The sequence below is a fragment of the Physeter macrocephalus genome, chromosome 19 (genome assembly GCF_002837175.3).
Source record: "Physeter macrocephalus isolate SW-GA chromosome 19, ASM283717v5, whole genome shotgun sequence".
Lineage (NCBI taxonomy): Eukaryota > Metazoa > Chordata > Mammalia > Artiodactyla > Physeteridae > Physeter > Physeter macrocephalus.
The window spans coordinates 766,614-789,857 of NC_041232.1; the positions used below are offsets into that span (position 1 = coordinate 766,614).

Sequence of the window (23,244 nt, forward strand, 5' to 3'; positions counted from 1 at the left end):
GGCACAGATGGTGTGAGACCAATGTGCACCCGGGGGTCCAGGGCCCAGGGTCCCGGCCTGCACGCTCCTGGCCACTGCCTCTTCTGGCCTGGGCCCCATCCCAGAGGGGCACCGCCTGGATGCACTGTCGGTGCCATAGGAGAAGGACGGAAGGAAGGAAGAAGCGATGGGCATTGCAGCCTCGTGGACTCAGGGAGCTGCCGTCCTGGGGAAATGGCCTCCCCTGACCGGAGGCAGCCTCTGTGGGGGAGGCAAGACAGCCTCCTGTGTCTTCTGCCGTCTCAGCAGGAACACGCTCAGGTTTTCACTGACGGTGTCATTTCCTCCATTTCTTTATAGAGACTAATGTGGATCTAGAAAGAGGGATATTTAAAGCCCTTTCTTTCTTCTCCTTTTCCCCACTCTTTGAAGGAATTCCCAAGCCTGCAGGGTAAACTAGCATCAGGGTGTCTGAGACATCTTTCTTGTGACTGATTCGTTATCAGCAGGCAGGTTCCTCTGGGTTGATTATGACTGGTAAAGGGGAGGTGTGGTGTGTTGCCCTGTAAATCCTACGTGTGTGTGCAGGAGGCCTGCGGAGTCTGTGCCTGGCCGCGTGCTCCTTGTGTGTCATCACGGGGCCCCTTCCTGATGCTCTGCAGTTGCTCCTGAAACACCTTGAAGTGAGAACCGGGTCGGATCCTTCCCTGCTTTCCGCTAGTTTCCAGGAAGAATGCTCTGAATGGGAGGGACAAGCAGCAGAGGTGTGGTGTGTTGCCCTGTAAATCCTACGTGTGTGTGCAGGAGGCCTGCGGAGTCTGTGCCTGGCCGCGTGCTCCTTGTGTGTCATCACGGGGCCCCTTCCTGATGCTCTGCAGTTGCTCCTGCAACTCCTGCAGTTGCAGGCAGGAAGGAAAGAGGAATGGATTCATCGAAAACAGAACACCCTGGAATTCAGAATAGTCTTTCTGATATTCTCCTAAAGGCCTGCTGATCAGAATCTATCACGTTTTCATTTTCTGTAGGAATGAGCACACTTTCTTGACGGGGCACAGGGCTGTACCTGTCCCTTTACGCTCTGTGAGCTCAGCCTGCCTCAGAGCTGACCGTCAGGTGCGGGGGCGTGGTAACCAGGCAGTACTGTGAGTAAAGGCGGACTTGCCCCTTGGGAGAGCCAGGAGGGCATGAACATGGGAGGGGTCCCCTGGTTCCCTGGGAGGGATGTGCAGTGGGGGAGAGCTGCCCGGGTGCTGGGCTGGCTAAGGGTTTCCCCTCCTGAGACTGTGCAGTGGATGATGAACTGTTTTCTCTTGGCTGCAGTGGGGAGACTGGCAGGGGGTGTGGGGAGGGTCTCCCGGGCACAGAAGAGGGAGGCCGGGTGCAGATAGGGCCGTGCTGCTTGGGGGCCGCTCGGCTGCCTGGGGCAGAGCCGGGCCTAGAACTCCAGCCGTGGAGTTTGCTCTCGCAGCCACGTCCAGAATTGTCTTTCCATTCGTGGCTGGGATGGAATAGGACGTGCGCTACTCTAGCCAGAGTGACCTGAACCAGCAAACATGCTCACAGGTAACGAGATGAGAGCAGAACATTTAGAAGAAAACTCCCTGATTCTTTTAACTTCAAAAGCTCTACTGTTAAACATAAGGTGGGTTTCCATGGCTGGGGGTCAGGGCAGGCCTCCTCAGTGAGGTGGCATTTGAGCAGGGACCCCTGAGTGACCCAGGTGGCATTTGGGAAGATTCTAGGCCGAGGGAGCTCTGTGCAAAGGCCTGGAGGCCAGAGCTTGTCTGAGTATTGCAGGTTGTGCTGCGGGAGAGGAGCCGGGAGGGCGCTCAGGTACGCGTGTGCAGGCATGTGTGTGTGCATGTTTGTACGTGTGCACTCGTGCATGCATGGTCCTGGATGGCCCCCAGGGCTCTGTGGAAGGAGCCGGTCCAGGCTTGGGGACAGCAATGTCTTGTCTTAGGACTCACTGGGGCCTCTGGGTGATGTCGGGACGAGGGACAGGAGGCTGTCACAGTCTCAAGTCCAGGAAAAGGGCTCCGTGTTCCCGCACAGCTCCGGAGCCCTGCGTGCTGTTGGAATTAGTGCAGCAGTTATGTGTCACCGGGACAGAGATCCGGGAAGTGCCCCGAACAGCAGCGGGAAGCTGGGTGGATCTAAGTCTGCTTCCTTCCTCTGGAACCTCCTTCTCTATTTGAGGTGGGGCCTCTCTGGGTTGGGAGTAGAAATCGCTCCTCTTTTAAATTCAGGCCCCTTTCCTGCCTCTGTTATCTGAGTCACTGATTGGAAATGCACATTGGTCCCCACCCCTACCCACAGTCAGAATCTGCCTCCTAACAGGGTCCCGGGGACTGGAGGGGCTGAGTGAGGCAAGTCCTGCTTCGGGGCAGCATCTCCCCAAGGATCCAGGCTTAAATCCCCTGGATGCCAGCGGGTCTGTAGGGCTGCTGTGAGCAGGGACCCCACGGCATCTCTGGTGGCCTGGCAGCCACAGATGCTTTGAGCCTGGTGAGCTGGAATGGGTGCTGGCACGCCGGAGGGAGCCCTCTCTCTTCTACGGAAAGGGTCAGGAGGGGGACTGCCCAGGGGGAGCCCAGGTGTTGGCACCTGTGTGGCAGCTGCACCTGCTGGGGTGAGAGGAAATTGCTGAAATGCAATAGCTGTTTGACGAGTGTTGGTGCGCTTATTTGGAAAACCTTGCCCATAGATCTCAGAACTGTTTGCTGCGCTTTCCTTAAACGTTTCTCTTGTCAGAATGATGAGAAAATTGCCTGTGTGGGAGCTCAGAAGTGCAAATTTGTTAATACCTCCTTTGACAATGGTTTGTGTTCAGAGCTGTTTATGAGCTGTTACAAATCATTTCCAGTTAAAGGTGCTGCTGCTAAGGGCAGGAGCAGCGGGGAGCTGGGGGTGGGGTGGGGGTGACCTGCCGGCCAGGGGCCAGGCCTCAGGCCTCAAGGCCTAGTGAATTGAATGGTAAAGAGTGAAGAGGCCTGGCTCCTGTGGAAAAGGACTGTTTTGAAAATCTCCCTTTTAGCGGTCCCCAGAAGCCCTGTGTGAAGGCATGCGTTTGAGATGCAGCCCTTCTTCTGACGGCCAGAGAGGAATCCCACGCCTGCCTTTGTTCCTCTATGGTCGCGTGTTTTAGACGGGCCTTTGGTAGAAGGTGCCTCTCATGGTGGTGGATTTGCCCTGACCCACCCACCTGTTCATGGCAGGCATCTGCAAGATAACATCCTGGGGTCCAGAGTGCAGCCTGGGGCCTCAAATGGTGAGAAACTAACCATCACGAGGGGTGCTTTTTGTGGCTCTGGAGGCTTTATAACACAGGTTCTGAACTGGAGGCGATTTTGCCTCCCCGTGTCAGGAGGACATCTTTGGTTGTCGTAACTGGTAGGCGGGAGGTGCTCCTGGCATCTGGTGAGTAGAGACCAGGGAGCCTGCAAACGTCCTACAGCGCACAGGACACACCCACAGCAAGGAATTATCCAGCCCCAGATGTTAGTACTGCCGAGGCTGGGAAACTCTGCTCCAGGGCTGGTGGCAGTTTTGACAGATGATAACGAGTAAAAGTTAGCACACGTACATTGGCCAGGTAGCAGCTGAAAAGATGTGAGAGCTCCAGTGTCTGCTTCTATTCCTTATTGTTTACTTAATATTCAGAAAAGAAATTCCATTGTCCGAAACCCATCTTTCTTTTTAATTTTTAAAATTTTTATACAATTTTTAAAGGTTACACTCCATTTACAGTTATTATTAAAAAAATTGGCTATATTCCTGGTGTTGTACAATACATCCTTGTAGCCTGTCTTATACCCAATAGTTTGTACCTCCCACTCCCCCACCCTGTGTTGCCCCCCTCCCAAGCTGGTAACCAATCAATCACTAGTCTGTTCTCTATGTCTGTGAGCCTGCTTCTTTTTTTGTCATATGCACTAGTTTGTTGTATTTTTTTACATTCCACATATAAGTGAGATCATATAGTATTTGTCTTCCTCTGTCTGACTTTACACAAATGTTTAAACATGACTAGAGGGAAGTTCAGCGAATGGACTCTGTCGCGGGCGCCCTCAAGGTTAAATTCTTTCTCACAATTGCCTTTCCTTTCTTTTACCAGGTCCCTTAAAAGCTTTTGTCATCTGATTACACCTTATAGAAGTTTGCAGTTGATAAATTTGTTGTTCATCAATTCAGTATTTAGGCCAATAATATTTCTTTCTAGCCTGTTACTAAGGCTGTGGTTTGGTCTGTCCGGAGGCGTATTTCCTCTTTCCTTAGCTGGATACTATAGTGTTCAAAGGAGGCAGAGAAAGGATTGGGTCAGAACTACTGGCCTTTTAACTTCTGTAAAACAAGGTCCCAGAAAATGCCCTCTGAAGGAGACTCACAATTTTGTACAGAAAGGGCAGGTCTGCCGCTGTTCACCCCTAGACACAGACAAGTGACCCCTGGGGCAGGGGGGTTGCAGTTTGTCATATTATCCTCAGATCAGGATGACCGTGTGTTCCTGAAATGTGCTCTGGTTTTGGAGGCTGTTGTTTTCCTGGAGTGCTTGTACAATCCCATAACACCTCCTTCAATGAAAGGTGAATTTGTATAGTTTGTGACTACTTCCTAATTTCTAATTGACTTTTGGGTAAAATGAACCTTAATACTGAAACGTCCCACAGTTGTAGCTCTTAGAGAGGCACTAAGTAAAAGGAACCACAAGCCTTAGAATGTTCTGTTAAGTGTGTCCTACGTTGTTATACACTTTTGATTTATTTTCTTCCAGTTGTTTCTTTAGCTTGTTTTCTGATTTTATATCTAAGTCATCTTTATCATCTATTTATATCCACCTTCTGTCTGTTTATCTATCAATCATCTCAATCATCTTTATCTGTTATTTATATCTGTTTCTGTCTACTTATCCTGCCTGTCTGTCTGTGCTGTTCACACAACTCAAGGGGCATTCATTCCATCTTCCCCTCTAAGAGAAAAGGCTATACTTTATTTTTGAATAACCTCCTAAGAGCACATGCTGATTTTTATTGAAGGTCATTGCTTGGCTATTGAGCGGCCCCTGTGCCACAGCTGGTAGATGTGTCTTTGCTGCCTCAGCTTCTTTTGAGCACAACAGCAAACGTGTTCTCCTGGCTGACACCCCTGGATGTCTGTGAACAGGGCATGTCCCCAGCTCTTCTTTGCCCAGGACCCTGGCTTGGTCATAAATGGCTAACATGGATTAGAGTGCTTGGCAAATCTTTCTCAAATCTGCTTGACGAATGGCTGAGTAGTAGTGTTTTTACACAAACTTGTTACACAAACACAAATTTGTTCGTGTTTGGGGTGAAGGGGGAACATGATAGTAGTGGCAAATGGCGAGATGCTCCATGTAGCATCTTGGACTCGGCTGATTATTTCTTGCTGCTCTTCTTTTTCCCACGATTTCCTTCCCTCTGCAAAGATGTCTTTTTTGACCTTCTGTCTCATGGGCAGGAGTGGTCACCTGCACCATCAGTGTGACGTCCCTCTGTCCTGTCACTTGACTAAAAGGAGCCCTCCAGCCATGGCTGGAACCTCCCTGCCGACGGGGAGCTCATCACCTCGAACACAGCCCCTTCAAGGCCAGTGCAGATGGGTTGAAACGTGCCTGTGATTCAGAGCAGGTTGGCTTTCCTTCCACGTGGGCCCCACAGCCGTTTGCAGGCACCACTGAGGCCCCAGTGAGCCTCCTCTTCTGGGCTGGACGGCTTGCCCTCCCCGTTCCTTCTCTGGCTTCCTGACGGCCCTGCGAGCTCTCTTCATGGATGGCAGCGCTCACAGATAGTGGGGCTCCAGCCAGGCGTACTGCGGCTCAGCATGGCGGGCACGGCGAGGAGGAGGCAGGCCTGACGGTCCTGCGGCTCCCAGCTAAGCCGCCGAGGGAAGGATGCGGCCTGGAGACTGGATGGCTTCCCAGCTCCTTGGAGTCACATCCTCAGAGTGGGCCTTGCTCCTCTTCAAAAAGAGAATATTCAGAACATTAGACACACCCAAATTTAATGATAAGTGTAAAAACATTTTATAAAGCCAGAAATCAATGATTTTTGAAGTATTTGCCATTGTTCAGTTACACAGTGTCCTTCATGAGTGTAGCTAATTAAGAATGGACGTTTTTCATACATATCCTGAGCCCAATAACTTGGGTAAATGACATTCTTGGGCAGAGAAGCCTTTAACATGTGTTTTGTATTAGACACTGTGCTGTTTCCTTTCTATTCAGAATTAGGGTGAGTGTCAAGCATTGTTTCCTACTTTTCTGTGCAAGTGGCTACACTTGGATTGTGTGAAGTTCTGTAGCCTTTCTCTTCTTCCAAGACTGAATCTGGATTGATTTCTATTTATAAAGCTTCTTGAGATCCTTGCTGGAGAATGTAGCTGGAGAAGACACCTGAGTGCGTTTCACACCTGTGCTGTTGTTTAAAAGCATTTAAAGTACAATCTTCCTGAATCTGGAGGATCCCAAGGTGGCTTGTAACAGACTTGAGTGTTTCAAAGTTGAGGCAGATGTTGGCAGGACTTGTCTGTGCAATGACATAAAAGCTCTCTTTTCTTTTACCTGACCTAAAGCTGGGTACCCTAGCCAGGCTCTGCCCCCTCCTCCCTGCACATCTAGTCTATCTCCGTGTCACCAAGTCCTGTGGTTTTACTTCTGAGTATTTTTTCAACTGACCATTTCCATTCTTACTTGTAGTTACTGCCTTCGAGTCCCAGTGTTTCTTGCTTGGACTTTCACAACAGCCTCGGGACAGACCGCTGTGCCTTTTTTTTTTTTTAAATTAATTAATTAATTAATTAATTAATTTTTGGCTGCGTTGGGTCTTTGTTGTTGTGCGCGGGCTTGTGAGCGGGGTCTATTCTTTGTTGTGGTGCGCGGGCTTCTCACTGCGGTGGCTTCTCTTGTTGGGAGCATGGGCTCTAGGCGCGTGGGCTTCAGTAGTTGTGGCTCACGGGCTCTAGAGCACAGGCTCAGTTGTTGTGGCGCACGGGCTTAGTTGCTCCGCGGCATGTGGGATCTTCCCAGACCAGGGCTTGAACCCGTGTCCCCTGTATTGGCAGGCAGATTCTTAACCACTGCTCCACCAGGGAAGTCCCAAGACCACTGTGCCTTTGACCTCTGTTTTTTCTCTCCCCTCCTTGAGTGTCCTTTATGTGCTTTAGCGAGAGGGTCTCAGATTTCAGTGTGTGTCAGAATCACCTGGAGGGCTCCTTAAAATGCAGTTTCTGAAGTGGAGCGTGAGACTTTGTTCTCACGTGTTCCCCAGGGAAGCTGATGCTCCTGGTCTGGGACCCTCAGAACGTCACACAGCTGACCACGCGGTTACAGTGGCCTGGCTTGGGGCTCTTTCTCTGGGCCCCTCTCCCTCTGCAGCCTGTGGCACCCTGTTTCTCTAGCGCCACCCAACAGACCACACCCTTCCTGGCCTCTCTGCCTGGAGGCCACCCTCCTTGGCTGTGCAGCCTCATGTCGCCCGGAGAGGAGCGTGCTCCTCTGGGCTCATCTTCAGCTGCTGGAATGTGTAGCAGGAATGAGCTGCTCCAGACACTCAGGGCAGGGCAGGCCTCTTCTCTGTTTTTCCAGAGCAGTTACATCACCAGGAAAGGTAAGAGGGCCTCCCTCAGTCATTTGGGGATGGAGTGTGTACCCAGGATGTGAACTCTCCCCTCCCCAGTCGCTTCCTCGGTCTTTCGTGGGTCCTGTGGTCGGTCACCCAGGCGGGGTGGCTTGGTGTCAGTCCTCACTCAGCTGCCCCGAGCCCCGCATCTCCTCCCACCTCTGACTGCTAAGCTGCCTCCCTCCCTCCCTCACACAGGTCAGTTTAATTTGGGTTTAGACCTCTGTTTTCCACATGTCGGTATGTTTATAAATTATTTGGGGAGCTTGTTGAAATGCAGATTCCTAGAGATTCTGACTCAGGGGAGCTGAGACAGTGCCCAGGAGGCACGGTCCGAGCCGGAGGGAGTAGCACTTGCCCAGATCCCACCCCCTTCTGGGTCCCTTTGGACCCAGAAGCATAAAAGGCCATTTTGCTACAAAGTGTTAAATCTTCCTGCTACTGGCTCGAGGCTGGAGACTCCCAAGCAGACGGTGGGCTCCCTGAGGGCAGGACATTTGCTTTATTCTTCTGCTCAGATAGTCTGGGGGATGAGTGCATGCCACAAACTGAGGAAGGCCACACACTTGGGCTTTCGCCTTTTCTTTCCTTTTTTTTTTTTTAATAAATTTATTAATTTGTTTTTCTTTTTGGCTGTATTAGGTCTTCGTTGCTGCTCATGGGCTCTCTCTAGTTGAGGCAAGCGGGGGCCACTCCCCGCTGCGGTACGCGGGCCTCTCACTGTCTTGGCTTCTCTTGTTGCAGAGCACAGGCTCCAGAGCGCAGGCTCAGTTGCTCCATGGCATGTGGGATCCTCCCGGGCCAGGGCTCGAACCCGTGTCCCCTGCACTGGCAGGCTGACTCCCAACCACTGCGCCACCAGGGAAGCCCTCGCCTTTTCTTTCTCGCGTGATGCTGCTGTGTCCAGAGGCCGGAAGAATTCTGAGGGTCTACAGTGGCTGCCGACTCCAGGTCTGGGCTTCTGATGGGCGTGGCTGAGAATGAGTTGGGTTTTTTTTGTTTGTTTGTTTGTTTGTTTTTGCGGTCCGTGGGCCTCTCACTGTTATGGCCTCTCCCGTTGCGGAGCGCAGGCTCAGCGGCCATGGCTCACGGGCCCAGCCGCTCCGTGGCATGTGGGATCTTTCCAGACCGGGGCACGAACCCGTGTCCCTTGCATCGGCAGGCGGACTCTCAACCACTGCGCCACCAGGGAAGCCCATGAGTTGTTTTTTAATTGCCAAACAGTGGTCTTAGCTCAAAGGAAAGCTGCCGAAGTGATGTTCACGTTGAGATGGTGGCTGGCGACAGCTTGTACATGGAAGGCAGGGAGCTGCTTTAGAGCACACTCAGCCTGGAGGTCCTGCAGGGCTCCTGGCCCCTCCCTCCTTGGGGTTGCCTTCCGGCATTAGCTACAGTTTCATCCCAACCCCAAAGGGTGGGAGTCACTGACTTGGTTGTAGAATTGACATGAACGGAATTCTGAGTAAGAGCAAATCTAAGACTGCAATTGTTCTGTTCCAGTGAGATTGAAAATCTTCTGTGCTTAACTGCCCAATAAATCCTCTTGCACATGGAATAACCTCATCTCCCGAGTCCTGGCCAAGGTCTTGGCCGCAATCGGCAGGGTGCCTGTGGCAAGCGGGAGGCTAGTAGAAGCTCCTCGGACTGCAAGTCTGAGTTACGGAGATGACTTCTGAAATTGAGTGGCGGTCTTCAGTTAACACCTGTATTTGCAAAAAGACCCCAATAATTAAGTGTATTTGAAACAGCTTCTGCATGCGATCATGTAGAGTCATGCACTTTTAAATTATCAAAGAAATGTTTGTTACTTTTGGAAACTGTACTTGCAGCCCCTGGAGGCGTGTATGCGCGCGCACGTGCACGCGTGTGCACACACACAGGCCTGCAGCACGACAGTCACCAGAAGGTGGTCTGTCTCGCTTGTTTGGAAGCAGCGGCACCAGTCCCCCTTCACACATGGTGGGATTTGAGAAGAACAAGGACAGTTTTCTCAGGAATTGTGGAGGTTTCCAGGGGCAGCCTACGCATGATAATTCACTTTCTAAAAACAACCTGTGCAGCTCACATGCCTGGGATGCTTCCCTGCGCTCAGACCTGGCTCCTGTTGCCTTGTAGCTTGAGACCAGCCACCCTCCCTTCAGACGTGGGTGCCCCTCAGCCTCGTCCCCATTCATCCTCGTTGTCTGTCAGCTCTCGGGAGGTTGGGGCCACCCCTGTGCGAGCAGCAGCGTCCAGTGGCTGTGCTGGGGCCCAGGTAGTGGCTTGCTTTGGATTGTGAGTCACTAACTGTCGGTTTTTTGTTTTGTGTTTTTTCATTAAAGTATAGGTGATTTACAATATTGTGTTAGTTTCAGATGTACAGCACAGTGCTTCAGTTTTGTTTTTGTGGGTTTTTTGTAGGTTATATTCCATTATGGGTTATTACAAGACGGTGGCTACAATTCCCTGTGCTATACAGTAAATCCTTGTTGCTTACCTATTTTATGTATGGCAGATTGTAACAAATTTATGGATGTCAAAGGGAAGAGGGAGGTGGTGAAGTATGGGATTAATGGATGTAAACTAACTGTCCTTTCTGAGTTTGGGTTTTTGTTTTTTTTTTCCTGTATGCGGGCCTCTCACTGCTGTGGCCTCTCCCGCTGCGGAGCGCAGGCTCCGGACGCGCAGGCTCAGCGGCCATGGCTCACGGGCCCAGCCGCTCCGCGGCATGTGGGATCCTCCCGGACCGGGGCACGAACCCGTGTCCCCTGCATCGGCAGGCGGACTCCCAACCACTGCACCACCAGGGAAGCCCTGAGTTTGGGTTTAAGTCTCGTGCAGACCAGGGCATTCTTTCACCAGACTTTTTATTTTCGTGCTTTTCAAGCTGAGCCCACAGCGTCACAATGATTTCTGTCATCTTCTTCGTCAGTGGCAGGATATTTTGTGCCTCTGAGGATGGTTGCAGACAGGGCTGACTCCTGGCCTTTCCCCTCAGTCTGCTCCTCTCCCTGTGCCTCAGTTTTCTCTAAATGGGGGCATCTGGTCCCTTTCCTCTGGTTTTCTGCTCTTGGCTTGGCCCTCCCTTCCTCTCCCCTCTCCCTCCTGGTCCTGGCAGCCACTGTAACTGGGAAGTTGGCCAGTCGTTTTGTGTGTTAAGGTCTTGTGGTTGTAATGATTTTCCTTCTCACAAAAATTCCAATTATTTGAATTTCTCAGCTGTTTGGGTTCTGGCTAAGTGGATTTAATTTCATCTGAGGATCTGAAAACTTGGTGCTTATCTGAGTTTACTGTTGAAGACGCTGAGGAAGGGAGATATTTTGGTAAATCAGTGGATGCAAAATGTTATGCTTTCAAAACTACTCTTCCTTCTGGTACTTCGCAGCTGAAGCATCCCGCACACATCGCATCCTGCCCTTGGCTTGATTCTCTGTAACTAGCATTGCTGTGCTAAAGTCACTTCCTGCTTTCCCTATCTCCCCTCCCCTCACCTATGTCATTAATCTTAGCTTGTACTGCTTTGTTAAAGGCTAAAGTAATGCACAGAGTAAAACTCTAAAACGTTTAGAAGCTATGCAGTATTATATTGTAAACCTGTATAAATTCTTAACAAAGTTAGTGGTTTGGAAGGATTTTCAGGAGAACTCCTTCAGCTAAAAGGTAGTAAATTCCTTAAAATAACTGAACTTTGGCTTATAACAAGGTCATTGTTTGGCAGTGTTCATGTTTTTAAAGCTTTCCAGAACTCAGAGGAGGAAATGATCTGAGACAATGTAGTGATTAAAATAATAAAGGTAATAAATTAACATTTGCATTATTTGCCAACGATTGATTTCCTTTCTTCCAGCTTTTTACCCCACATTCTGAATAAATTGGACCATGTGAAGAACTGGAAGATTAGCTTTACTTTTTTTTCTGGTTGAAATCGGTTTTGCAGAAGTGGAAATTTGGCAGCAAGTATGGAAACTAGCAAATCAGTTTACAGTGTCCTGTGCTTAGTTTAATGAAACCCGCAAGAACGTTGAAAGACTCCATGGCCTCAAATAAGAGAAGGCTGAATTGTGTAGGTTTTCTGGAATTTTATTTTTACCCTTATTAACTCAGTAGCATGTAGAACAGTATTTCCAGGCTCTAGTTGGTTAATAGTTGCTTCCAAGTGGGTAGAATTTCAACTTCAATAGTTATTTTTTGATGATCTCATGGAGAAAATGTTGGGAAATATTTTCTAAGAATAGTCTAAAATGAAGAGGAGTGTGGTAATTTTTTAAGAAAAAACTGTGACCTAATGGAATATAAGCAATTGGCTGATGACCAACCAGTCTTTACCACCAGACGTTGACCTCTAACGAACTTGACCTCTAATGAGGTAGTAGAACCATGTATCTATTTTCAATTAAAATGATTGATTAACATGGGAGTATTGGGAGCATCTGTATTTCTTTCACATAAAATGGGGTACATGGACGTTTCTTTGAACAATGGTTTCATCATCAGCACACGTTTTCCAGCTGCTGCAGCTCTCGCAAGCCCATCTGATAGAACGTGGCTCATGTGTAGTGTATCCGAGTTGTTGTGTCTGAGTTACTTACAAACAGATGTCTCTTTTCATCCTTGGGCGGTTTATAGGTTTCTGCACTGGGCCTGGCCCTGCATTCTTTCACTCCTTCACCTGGGTGCTGACCTCCACTCTGTCCAGGTGGCCCTTCCATCACCACCAGTGGTGCTCCCGTCACCTGAAGCCAGCATGAACATGCTGTGGGTGTCACCTGAATACCTGCCTTCAAGCAGGTGCTCTCTGCTGAGGGGTCCGCTGTGCAATGAACACATATTATTAGGGGGCTAAGGGGGGATCTTGACCTGCCAACGACCAGGGCTGTCTAGTGCTTTGTTACTGGGTCACCGCAGTGGGACCTCTGGGAGCTTGTAAGAAATGCAGACTCTGGGGGCTCACTGCAGACCAGCTGAGTGTGAATCTGTCCTGCTCTAAGGTACAAAGTAGTGCCCATGCTGGGCCTATTTTAATGACCATTTACAAGTTTATCGAAGCATTGAAAGCCAAAGGCAAAGATCCTTTAGCAGTAGAATGTGTTTTCATTAAGTTATTTCAGGATACTGGATCCCAGACTTTATGTGAAGAGCTTATGCACAGATCATGCAGATGGGTGACTTCTGTTTGGCTCCTTTCTGCTTTCTGGTTAGTCTGCAGGGTTGTGCTGTGAGGGATGGTCCTTCAGGACACCCTAAAGGTTTCCTGGTAGACTGGAGTTTGCTCTTCTCTGTGGGTTGGGAGGGTAGGGGGGACAGGAGGGGACAGCTGATGTTGTGATGAACATGGGGTTATTAATTCATTAATAGTTGTTAATTAAGTGCCTTAGTTATTTAAGTGCCCAGACCAGGGTTTGAGAACTACCGGTCCCAACTAATTGGCAGGTCATGAACTCATTTTATTAGTTCACAGCCTGCAATTTAAAAAAGTGACTTGCAACGGAAGATAGAATGTAGGTCACATAGTAAGGCTGAGTAGTTTCAGAAACTTTTAAGCTATACGTGTGATAAGTATATATAAATATTTACTATCACAACTCAGTGTATGTGTATGTATATACATATATATGCATGTGTATTTATATATTATGCATGTGTATATAGGTATGTATGCATATACATGCACACATATATTGCATTAAAAATGAAAGTACAACGTGACTAATATTATGGAGGGGTTATGGAGGAAGTATTACAAGATATAGTCTATGTAGTTTAATGAAGGAGAAAGACCAAGCATAGATGTTTATTATTGGCTCAATTTACCAAAATGACAAATTCATATCTAGATATCAGTGAACAAACAGTAAACATTTTTTTGCTGTTCAGAAATGTTGGGAAATAGGATGTTATGATTTTCAAACCTTTGTAGTTAATATAGAACTATCATATTACCGTTGATAGACTTAAATATTTAGAATTCAGTGAGGTATAGTCAAGACTAAAATGATCTTGAACTTAATTTGCTTCATGCTGGTTTGGACACCTTTAGGACCTCCTGTATCTCTGGTTGCCGTGGTGAAGGCTCAGCATCTGTGTGAGTAAAGGGTGGAGAGGAGCCGACAGGACGCTGGCTCCCAGGCTCCCACTACTCAGCCCACTGAATGGAGACCGTAGCCGCCACTGAGGGTGGAAGAGCCTGATTTTGCCTCTTCCCGTGGCCTCAGCATCTGGCCCAGGGCCCGGGTGTTGAGGTGTGGAAGCCCTTGTGGAATGACGGCTCCTCTTTCCTCTCCAGTCAAAGCCAGTCCCTACGACTGCGTACGAGCCCGGGGCCCACGGCCTTTCCGACTTCATCTCCGGTACCCTCGTCCTCGTTCACTCTGATCAGCACCTGTCCTTGTTCCGGAACCTCCCCCAAGACCCCCCCCCGTCAACCCCTGGCCTCCTTCCAGCCTTGCGGGAATGCGTCCGCTCACCCCTTCCGCACGGGCGCCTCCACGGCCTGGCCGCCTCCACCCGCAGGTGCCCGGGGGTGGGATTGGGGCTGAGTCGCATCTGGCGCTCGTGCACCCACCTGCCTGATGCTGGTCCAGGGGTTCGGGTGGGTTTGGACGCACTCGGGTTGCTGCTTCCCGCCTCCCTTCTCTTCCTGGTGTTGAGCATCCGCTCCCTCCCAGGACCAGGGACCCGGCTCATAGGAACAGCTCTCTACCAAGAACTGGGTTTGTTTTGGATGTTAACTATTAACAGAGGTCGGTAAAAAATGGAGGACAGTTTTTATCTCTGGCTTATGAAAACCGGTCTTGACATTTTATTATGACAGCACAGGCTTGCTTGTGTCTGTCCTGCTTCCTGTTACATTTTGGGTTTTCAGGGAAATGACAACCTAGGTTTTCCTTATTTTCTGAGAGCACGTTGCAGGATGTTTGGGACATAAGGGATCTTCAAAACGCCGCTGCTTCCCCAGCCCGGGTTGAGCCTGCTGTGGCCCCGACCCCACCCAGCCTTTGGGGGTCAGGACTCTGGCCCGCAGCATCTGCATTTGGATGTGTGCAAGGCCTCTTGTACAGAGGACAGCTGGACGAGAGGCCCTTCCAGGAGGCCCGGACACCAGACAGCACGGCTCCAGATCAGAGAAGGACCTTGACGTCCTGCGGTCCTCGTCACACTTCCGTTCAAGTGCTTGGTGATCTTTTGTGGAGGCGTCGGGCTTTGCCTTTCTTCTTCCCTTGAGTTTGGAAGTCAAGCTTCTGGGGTTGGGGCGCCAACCCGCGAACTGCCCCCGAAACAAAGGGATGGACGGGTAATGGCCTAAGGGCAGGAAGATGAACAGTTTGGGTGGAATCAGGACTCGGACCCTCCTCCTTTTGATTCCTCACGCTGTGACCTCTACTCCAACACAGACTTTCCCCCACACTTAGTGACCTTAAAGATCTGTAAACTGGAAGCTGGAAAAAACCCGCATTTGAGGGGACCTGCCGCTCAAACCCCTGTTGTTCAAGGGTCAGTTGTAAGCAGGAAGCTAACCCCCTTGGACCAGAATGTCACTTAAAGGAAACCGGCATCTTTTTTTTTTTTTTTTTTTTTTTTTTTGTGGTATGCGGGCCTCCCTCTGTTGCGGCCTCTCCCGTCGCGGAGCACAGGCTCCGGACGCGCAGGCCCAGCGGCCACGGCTCACGGGCCCAGCCGCTCCGCGGCACGTGGGATCCTCCCAGACCGGGGCGCGAACCCGGTTCCCCTGCATCGGCAGGCGGACGCGCAACCACCGCGCCACCAGGGAAGCCCCCCGGCATCTTTTTTGATGTTTCTTTAAGGTGCTCTTTCTAGCTTTGTTGAAAACTTTTGTTCTTCTGGCTTCGGAACGTTTACGTAACGCTTTTGGGATCTGGAAGCCTCCGCCCTAAGGGCTTTTAAGCCCCTGCTGCATGTGCGCAAATGCGTGCGCACACGTGTGCGCGCTCCCCTGCGGGCGTGCGTGTGTTTGCGTGCTTGCGCTTGCGTGCTTGCCGCGCCTCAGAAGCGCGGCTCGGCTGCCCTGTCGGCCATGGTGTGGCTTCGCAGTGCTGCGTTTCCCTGGCGGCCGTGATCTGGTTCCCTAATAGGTGGTTCTGGCCTGTGTAAGGTTGGGCTGTGGAGCTTCTGAACAGCTCGAGGCAGGCGGTCCAGAGAGGAACGGAGACAGGACACCATCCTGTGCAGTTTCGCTTCAGGTGACCGGCCGTTTGCTCTGAGACGGCGCGACTTTTCTCTGGAGGCAGCTCCGGCTGTGGGCCCGGCCTGTGCAGGGGCTGCCCTGGGCTCGGCTTGGCTCCCGGGAGGCCGGCACCACCCCGGTCCATTTGCTCTGGAACAGCTTGGCCCCAGGAAGAAAACGACCCTTGCGTGGTCGGAGGACCGGATGCGGCCTGCGCCTGGTCCTGCGTCCGTGCGGGCCGCGGGCCGCTTCTGCGTTTCCCGACAGTTTAGGTAGGAGAGGCCTTCTGTTTCCCTCGTCTCTCCGTAACTGAAGTCCACACCTACGGCTTTGTGCTCGTCCCCGTCCCACAGACCGGCCGCCCATGGCGGAGACCCAGCCCTTGTCCCCGGGGACATCGTGTTCTCACGGGCCCCTCCTCCTGGAACCCAGGATCCGCGGGCGGGCTTCTCTCCCAACCTCAGTATTCTGTTACCTTAGAGAAAGCGAGGAGGTTGTGAGGGTTAAGAAAGATCGTGCCTCACTTCCCCCGTGAGTTCAGCCTTCTGCCTCTTGTGTGGGCCCCTCCCGTGCAGGGGCCCTGTCCGCGTGCTCCTCTGCAGGGATGCCAGCACCCAGCCTCTCTCGCCCTGCTTCTCACCGGCTCCCCAGCTGCAGCCACTGACTGCTGGAAACGGGTCAGGAGGTGGCTTTCAGGAGGCAGTTTGGGGCTGGTGACATCCTCAGCCCCACAGGACCATCCGCAGGTGCTCGGAGCACGGGACATGGTACAGGAGGACCGCTGCCAGCACCTTGTGTGAGCGCCTGTGCTTACTAATTCTCTTGAGTGAACCACTCTTGCAAAGGCTTAGTTTCCTGGGTGTGGGCATAATATTCTTTTGCAGTCTTCTTTCTCTGAAGCTTTGGGCTTTGTGTGGAGCTATGCTTTGTGAGATGATGGAAAAGGCCTGCACTTACTAGAGCTGAGGGTGGAGGGAACTGGGTGGATTCTGTCCTCTGGGCCTGTTTCTTCCTCTGCCTGGGGAGGGGTCGCTCAGTGACCCCTCCAGTTCCCTGCTGTGGGTCATTGGCTATTTTCACACAGAGAGATGGGCCCAAGAGAGTTAAAATTAAGCCGAGAAGTGGTGAGTTTATTGAAATTCTCTGCCTCATATGTCATGGAACTGGTGTTTTTAGTTTTTCTTGGCTTGAGTGTGAGCATTCTGCTGCCCGAGAGGCTGAGCACCAAGGGATAAACGTTGGAGATAATGTTCAGGTTTATTGAGTGATTTCTGAGGGAGTAGGAATATATAATAAGAATTCTTTTTTATAATAAGATATTGAGTATAGATTTTAAGAGAGTATGATGTGCTTCTGTAATGAATGGAGTTTTTATTTTTTACTCCCTTCAGTAATTTAACCGATTTGAATATTTTAAAATCTCCCTTTTATTATACTAGTACTTTTGACATCTAAAATAGACACAACTTGAGTTGCAATATTCTTTGTAATTAAAAAACCAATAATTTTATCTCTCGAGCATAGCAGAAACTGGATGATTTATGCATTCAACTTTTATTTTAAGCAGAGCTTAAATAAAATCTTGCTTAAAAGAATTACAAATCAGCAGTTTAAAAATAAAAAATCTTAAAGAACCTTTGAAATAGGTTGTCATGAAGTTGACATTAGCATTTTGTTTCAGAATTAGAGTTAGGGCATTTGACCTACACAGGTTTTTCCGTTGTGGTTGGGAATGAATTATCAATACAAATGGAAAATTAAGAGTGATTCACATGGGCTTCCCTGGTGGTGCAGAGGTTAAGAATCCGCCTGCCATTGCAGGGGATACGGGTTCAGGCCCTGGTCTGGGAAGATCCCACATGCCGCGGAGCAACTAAGCCCGTGTGCCACAACTACTGAGCCTGCACTCTAGAGTCCGCGAGTCACAACTGCTGAAGCCCGCACGCCACAACTGCTGAAGCCCGCATGCCACAACTACTGAAGCCCGTGCTCCACAACTACTGAAGCCCGCGCACCTAGAGCCCGTGCTCCGCAACAAGAGAAGCCACCACAGTGAGAAGCCCGCACACTGCAACGAGGAGTAGCCCCTGCTCGCCGCAACTAGAGAAAGCCAGCGCGCAGCAACGAAGACCCAACACAGCCAAAAAAAAAATAAATAAAAATAAATTTATTTTTTAAAAAAAGAGTGATTCACACATTCTTACTTTGGAAATTTTCTTAGGGAATTTTTTTGTTTTTAACCTTCAGCTGATAGCTAAATGCCCAAGAAGGGGCAAGGATATTTGGCAAAAGCAGTAACTGCGGAGCAAAATTTCTAAGCAGTGACTCAGGTTCACAGGTAAAATGACATAACCAGTCCTGGAGAAATTGTCCATTCATCATTTGGGGGTAGAATATGAGGCTTAGTATCTTCCACCTATTTTGACATTAATTTTGAGGCTCTGAGCTCTGCTTTGAAGGAGTGCACAAATTCTATTGTTTTGGCCTTATTGCAGTAACGAGAGATTGACAAATCATAACTCTTAATTTGGCTTATTTAAAAAAATATATTAAGGGCATCCCACGTGCCACATACTCTTCACAGTCTTGATGATGCCAGGGTCATGGTGATGTTGGTTCTTGCCCACAGAGAGCTCATAGTCAAGTAGGAGAAATGAGTTTTTGCTTATGGATGGATGAGGCAGGTAGGGAGGGCTGTTTTGTTGTGTTAGTTATGAGTGCATTTAATATATACATATGTGTTTTGTATACTCCTATATTTAATTAATTGCCAAATTAAATTTATTTACTACTGCTGCAAAACAAATGACCAAAAACGTAATAGCTTAAACCAACACTCACATATTGTTTTACAGTTTCCATGGGTTGGGAGTGTGGGAATGGCTTAGTTGGTTCTCTGCTCAGGATCTCAGAAGGCTGCAGACAAGCTCTCAGCCCAGTTGTGTTCTCTTCTGGAAGTGTGAGTCGGGGAAGAATCCACTTCTAAGCTCATTTAAGTGGGCAGAATTCAGTTCCTTGTAGCTGTAGGTCTGATGTCCCTGTTTCCTTGCTACTGTCAGCTGAGGACTGTTCTTGGCTCCTAGAGGCCCCTGCAGTTCCTTGCCGTGTGGCCCCCTCACAGGCCCTTCAGACATGGCCGCTCACTTCTTCAAAGCCAGAAAGGGAGTCCCTCACTTTCTAGTAGGTTGACATGGAGTCTTACATAGCGTAACCTGATCAAGGGAATGGCATCCCATTACTTTTGTCATGTTCTTTTGGTTCATCCCATTACTTTTGTCATGTTCTTTTGGTTCTGCCTGCACTCAACGGGAGGGAATTATGCAAAGGTGTGGCCCCACTGGGGGTCACCTTAGAATTCTATCCACCACATACATTTCTGGTTATTCCACTGACTTCTGTTCCCTAGAAATCAGCATTTGAATCCCAGGAAGACTGATGAGAGTAGTCCCAGTTGAGGAATAAAACTATCATCCGGAAAGTCAGAAGTGGGTTGTTTTCTTCTCTCAATATAGGTAAAAGTCAGGAGGACAAAGTAATGTCTGTAGGTTCACCACATTGGTAGGAAGGAGTTACATAAAAACAGTGGGGTGTCTGGCTCATGTGTTTGGGGTGGATGTCCACAGGAATCTCACAGGGTCCTCTGGCTAGACGCGGTCATTTTTTATCTGGATGTCTTAGCATTGGCTGATCACTCAGGAGTGACATATGGCAGGAACATGCTTCGGGGCGCAAGTCTCCTGGAGAGTACATTGCAGCACACAAGCTAGACAGATGGTGGCTTATTCACCCTTGGACCAGAGTGTAATCCTGCACATTGGCCAACTGGGTGCTGAGAGGTGCTTGTGCCATCTGAGGCAGAGCCAACTGAGTTTACCTGGAACTGCTTTGTCAGGCATGAGGTGGTCACCTGACATGACCTGGAGTGGTGAGGAGGACAGCGTACTCATCAGGCTGAGAGGAGGATGCTGGTGACAGATTGTGTGAACTGAAACCAGACAGAGTCGGAAGGACGTCCTGCCAACAGGGTGGAGGGCAGGGGTTAAGATAGCCTAGCAGACACAATCACGGAAGTTGTCACCTTAGCTGTGTCTTCACTAAGCAGGGGTCACTGTTGCTCCCACAAAATTAAACTGTGTTTCAGGGGAGGAAAAAGTGCTGCTGGGCCTGCCTCCCTTTATAGTTAAGGATCGGTGGATCCATGTGGTCGACAGATACTTTGGATTCTTAAGACACAGCCATATTTAGGATGTCTATAATTTAAAAAATCCCTAATCCAATAAAGACATTGTCAATTACATGTTCATGACCCCTTGTTGAAGAAAAAGGCTGTGACTTCGAAGGAACAAGTGTGTGTCCTTTGATTGGATACTGAGAACCTGGTGGCCCTGTGGCTGCTGGAGAATTTATCCCCAGTTCAGTCATACCCCGTACCCAGATTGTGTGCTGGGGGTCTTCTCTCTTCTGTTTATTATATGATGCTTATTTTATTCATTTTGGTATCTGTGCCTTTTATTGTGACAGTCAAGTACTTTTCAGAACTTGGAGAAGGGGATGGTACACTTAAAGAAACCAAGAAATGGTTCACTGGAATTCTTTATTTTTCCTTTCAGCAGTTCAAGCTCTGTATCTGTAACATCAAAGTGCCATCTCCTGATTGGACTGTTTTCAGGAACTCGCGTCAGTTTTCGTAACAGCTTAAAAGGTGAGTAGAGCTTGAGACTCTTCTCTTTGATAATGTTTGTGAAGCAGAGCTTGTCACAGCACTGACTGTTCTGAGATTGTGTCCCTCTCAAGAAAGTGGTCCCAAACTCCTAGGTGCAAAAACTGTCTTCCCAATGTAACTTTTTCTGATTGGAGGAAAGTTGCATGATATCAGATTAAATGTGACTTTTCTTTTTTGTTTAATACCCAAGTGTATTCATAGTGGGCTGTGAATGTATATAAAATACATATTTCTAGATTTACTAGAATATCTGAAGGAAAATAATCTTACTATTCAATTTCTATTTATTGCTGAGCCTGAGCATTTAATACCCAGATGTTTAAAAATGTTTAAGATGGGTAAGAAATGGGATTCTTTCTTTCTCATTCTAAATTTTTTGTTCTGCTTGGTTTCCAACTTCATAAAATGGGAATAATCACGGGATTGCCGTGGGACGTGATGAGCCACCATGCTTCATACAGCACCTGGCATGTAGCGCACACTGAACGGATGTCAGCTTCTCTCTCTCTCCTGGCTTTTGTAACAGCAAGTGAGCAGGTTTTCCTCTCTGTGTGTTGGTAGCACACGTGATCTGTACTGTAGGGGGGCGTTGACCTCCTAATTTGCTGTGTTTGTGTTCCTGTGTGTTTCTTCTTGAAGGGTGGGGTGTAAGTGGCCTGGGGTATAAATTTCAGGGTATCTGGAAGTAGAAGCTTAGATGACACACATGTTTTGGTCACCTCTGGGCATCCTCAGACTCAAAGCCCAATTCATAGCCAGCCCCAGTGGGGGACAGTTAGTGAAGGTGCCTGGCGGGGGGTGGTACCAGGAACATCCTACCTGCCTCAGCTTGCCTGCCCAGCTTTACCCTTTAGCATGTCTCTTCACCTCTCTTTGCCTCTATTTTGTCAACTCTTAAGTATTTTAGTGATTCCTGTCCTGCCTAATTGCCAGGCTGTGGAGAACATCAAATGAAGAAATATATGAGAGTCTTCAGCAAAGTAAAAAAGTTCTATACAACATAAGGTTCTTTTCCCCTAAATTTTTAAAAAAATTATTTATTTTCTTTATTATTTTTGGCTGTGTTGGGTCTTCGTTGCTGCGTGCGGGCTTTCTCTAGTTGTGGCGAGTGGGGGCTACTCCTTGTTGTGTGCTGGCTTCTCATCGCGGTGGCTTCTCTTGTTGCGGAGCACGGGTTCTAGGTGCGCAGCCTTCAGTAGTTGAGGCACGCGGGCTCCGTAGTTGTGGCTTGCGGGCTCTAGAGCGCAGGCTCAGTAGTTGTGGCGCATAGACTTAATTGCTACGCGGCATGTGGGATCTTCCCGGGTCAGGGCTCGAACCCATGTCCCCTGCATTGGCAGGGGGGTTCTTAACCACTGCACCACCAGGGAAGTCCCTCCCCTAAATTTTTAATGTGCCAGGCATGACTTTTTGTTTATGCCATATTCCTTACTAGAATGTAAGCTTTAGCTGTGTTGGGTCTTCGTTGCTGCGTGCGGGCTTTCTCTAGTTGTGGCGAGTGGGGGCTACTCCTTGTTGTGTGCTGGCTTCTCATCGCGGTGGCTTCTCTTGTTGCGGAGCACGGGTTCTAGGTGCGCAGCCTTCAGTAGTTGAGGCACGCGGGCTCCGTAGTTGTGGCTTGCGGGCTCTAGAGCGCAGGCTCAGTAGTTGTGGCGCATAGACTTAATTGCTACGCGGCATGTGGGATCTTCCCGGGTCAGGGCTCGAACCCATGTCCCCTGCATTGGCAGGGGGGTTCTTAACCACTGCACCACCAGGGAAGTCCCTCCCCTAAATTTTTAATGTGCCAGGCATGACTTTTTGTTTATGCCATATTCCTTACTAGAATGTAAGCTTTATAAGGGCAAGAATGTCCCTCCCTCCCACTTGTTTTTTCCTCCAGGGCTTGAAACAGTGCCTGCTAACTAGGAGGAGTTCAGTGAGACTTTTGTCAGAGGAAATGATTGATGGAGATCCCCCTGGAGGCTTTCAGAGCTTACCCAAGCCTTTTTATTCATGGTGGTTGTCGGAATAGATGAGGCAGTTGGAGAATCACGAGGGATTTAATGTGCTTCCTCACTAAGGCACACAGACCCTTGAACTTATGTGGACTTTTCACAGGTTGGAAGGTTCCTGAAATTGTAGGTGCTCAGAACCATGCCGTACCTAACAGACTCTCTGAGTCACTGTTGGGTGCAGTTCCTACGTAGTTCTTTCCTGACTGGATTTCACAATCAGGGATCTTCAAACGTGGAGCCCATTCAGTAGGCTCTCACAGGGTGGGTGGTAAGCTTCCGTGGGGGGCACTCAGGCCGCATGCCTTGCCAGTGGTCAGTGACTGATGGAACACTTTTCGTTCATGTGGTTCTTCATTACCTGACAGGACAGCGTGATGTTTGAGAATCCCTTACCTTCCCAGACATGGTATTGCTGAGGTGCCGCACGCCATTTTTCTTCCATAAATTGGCATACCCACCACCAGCTCGAAGCGGGAGGTGGCAGCTTGTCTACACCAGAGCCAGAGAGAGTTTGGGCACAGCGTGGTTTCTCATCATCATCTCAGATGTAGTCCTCTTTGACTTTGCCCACCAAAAACTGGAACTGTCTTCATGTAGAATTTTACTGGGTAACTGAACACACCACTGGACTCTGCCCCTAAGGACTATGCAGCTTGATTTGCAGAATTTTGACAGAAGTAGAAATCTTGCAAATTACATAACTACCCGATTCTCTCCCGTATATGGAGTTACCTCATTCTGTCAGCT

The 23,244-nt window shown here is 49.3% G+C and overlaps 1 long non-coding RNA gene across 3 annotated transcripts in view; it reads left to right on the forward strand.

The window, feature by feature from the left end:
• The window catches only part of LOC114484364 (uncharacterized), a 254,640-nt gene that overhangs the window by 23,947 nt on the left and 207,449 nt on the right, over positions 1-23,244 (forward strand). For all 3 annotated transcript variants that reach the window (XR_008615937.1, XR_008615936.1, XR_003677167.1), the window contains exon 2: positions 20,388-20,479. This is a non-coding gene — a long non-coding RNA (uncharacterized lncRNA). The remainder of the gene's footprint in view (positions 1-20,387; positions 20,480-23,244) is intronic.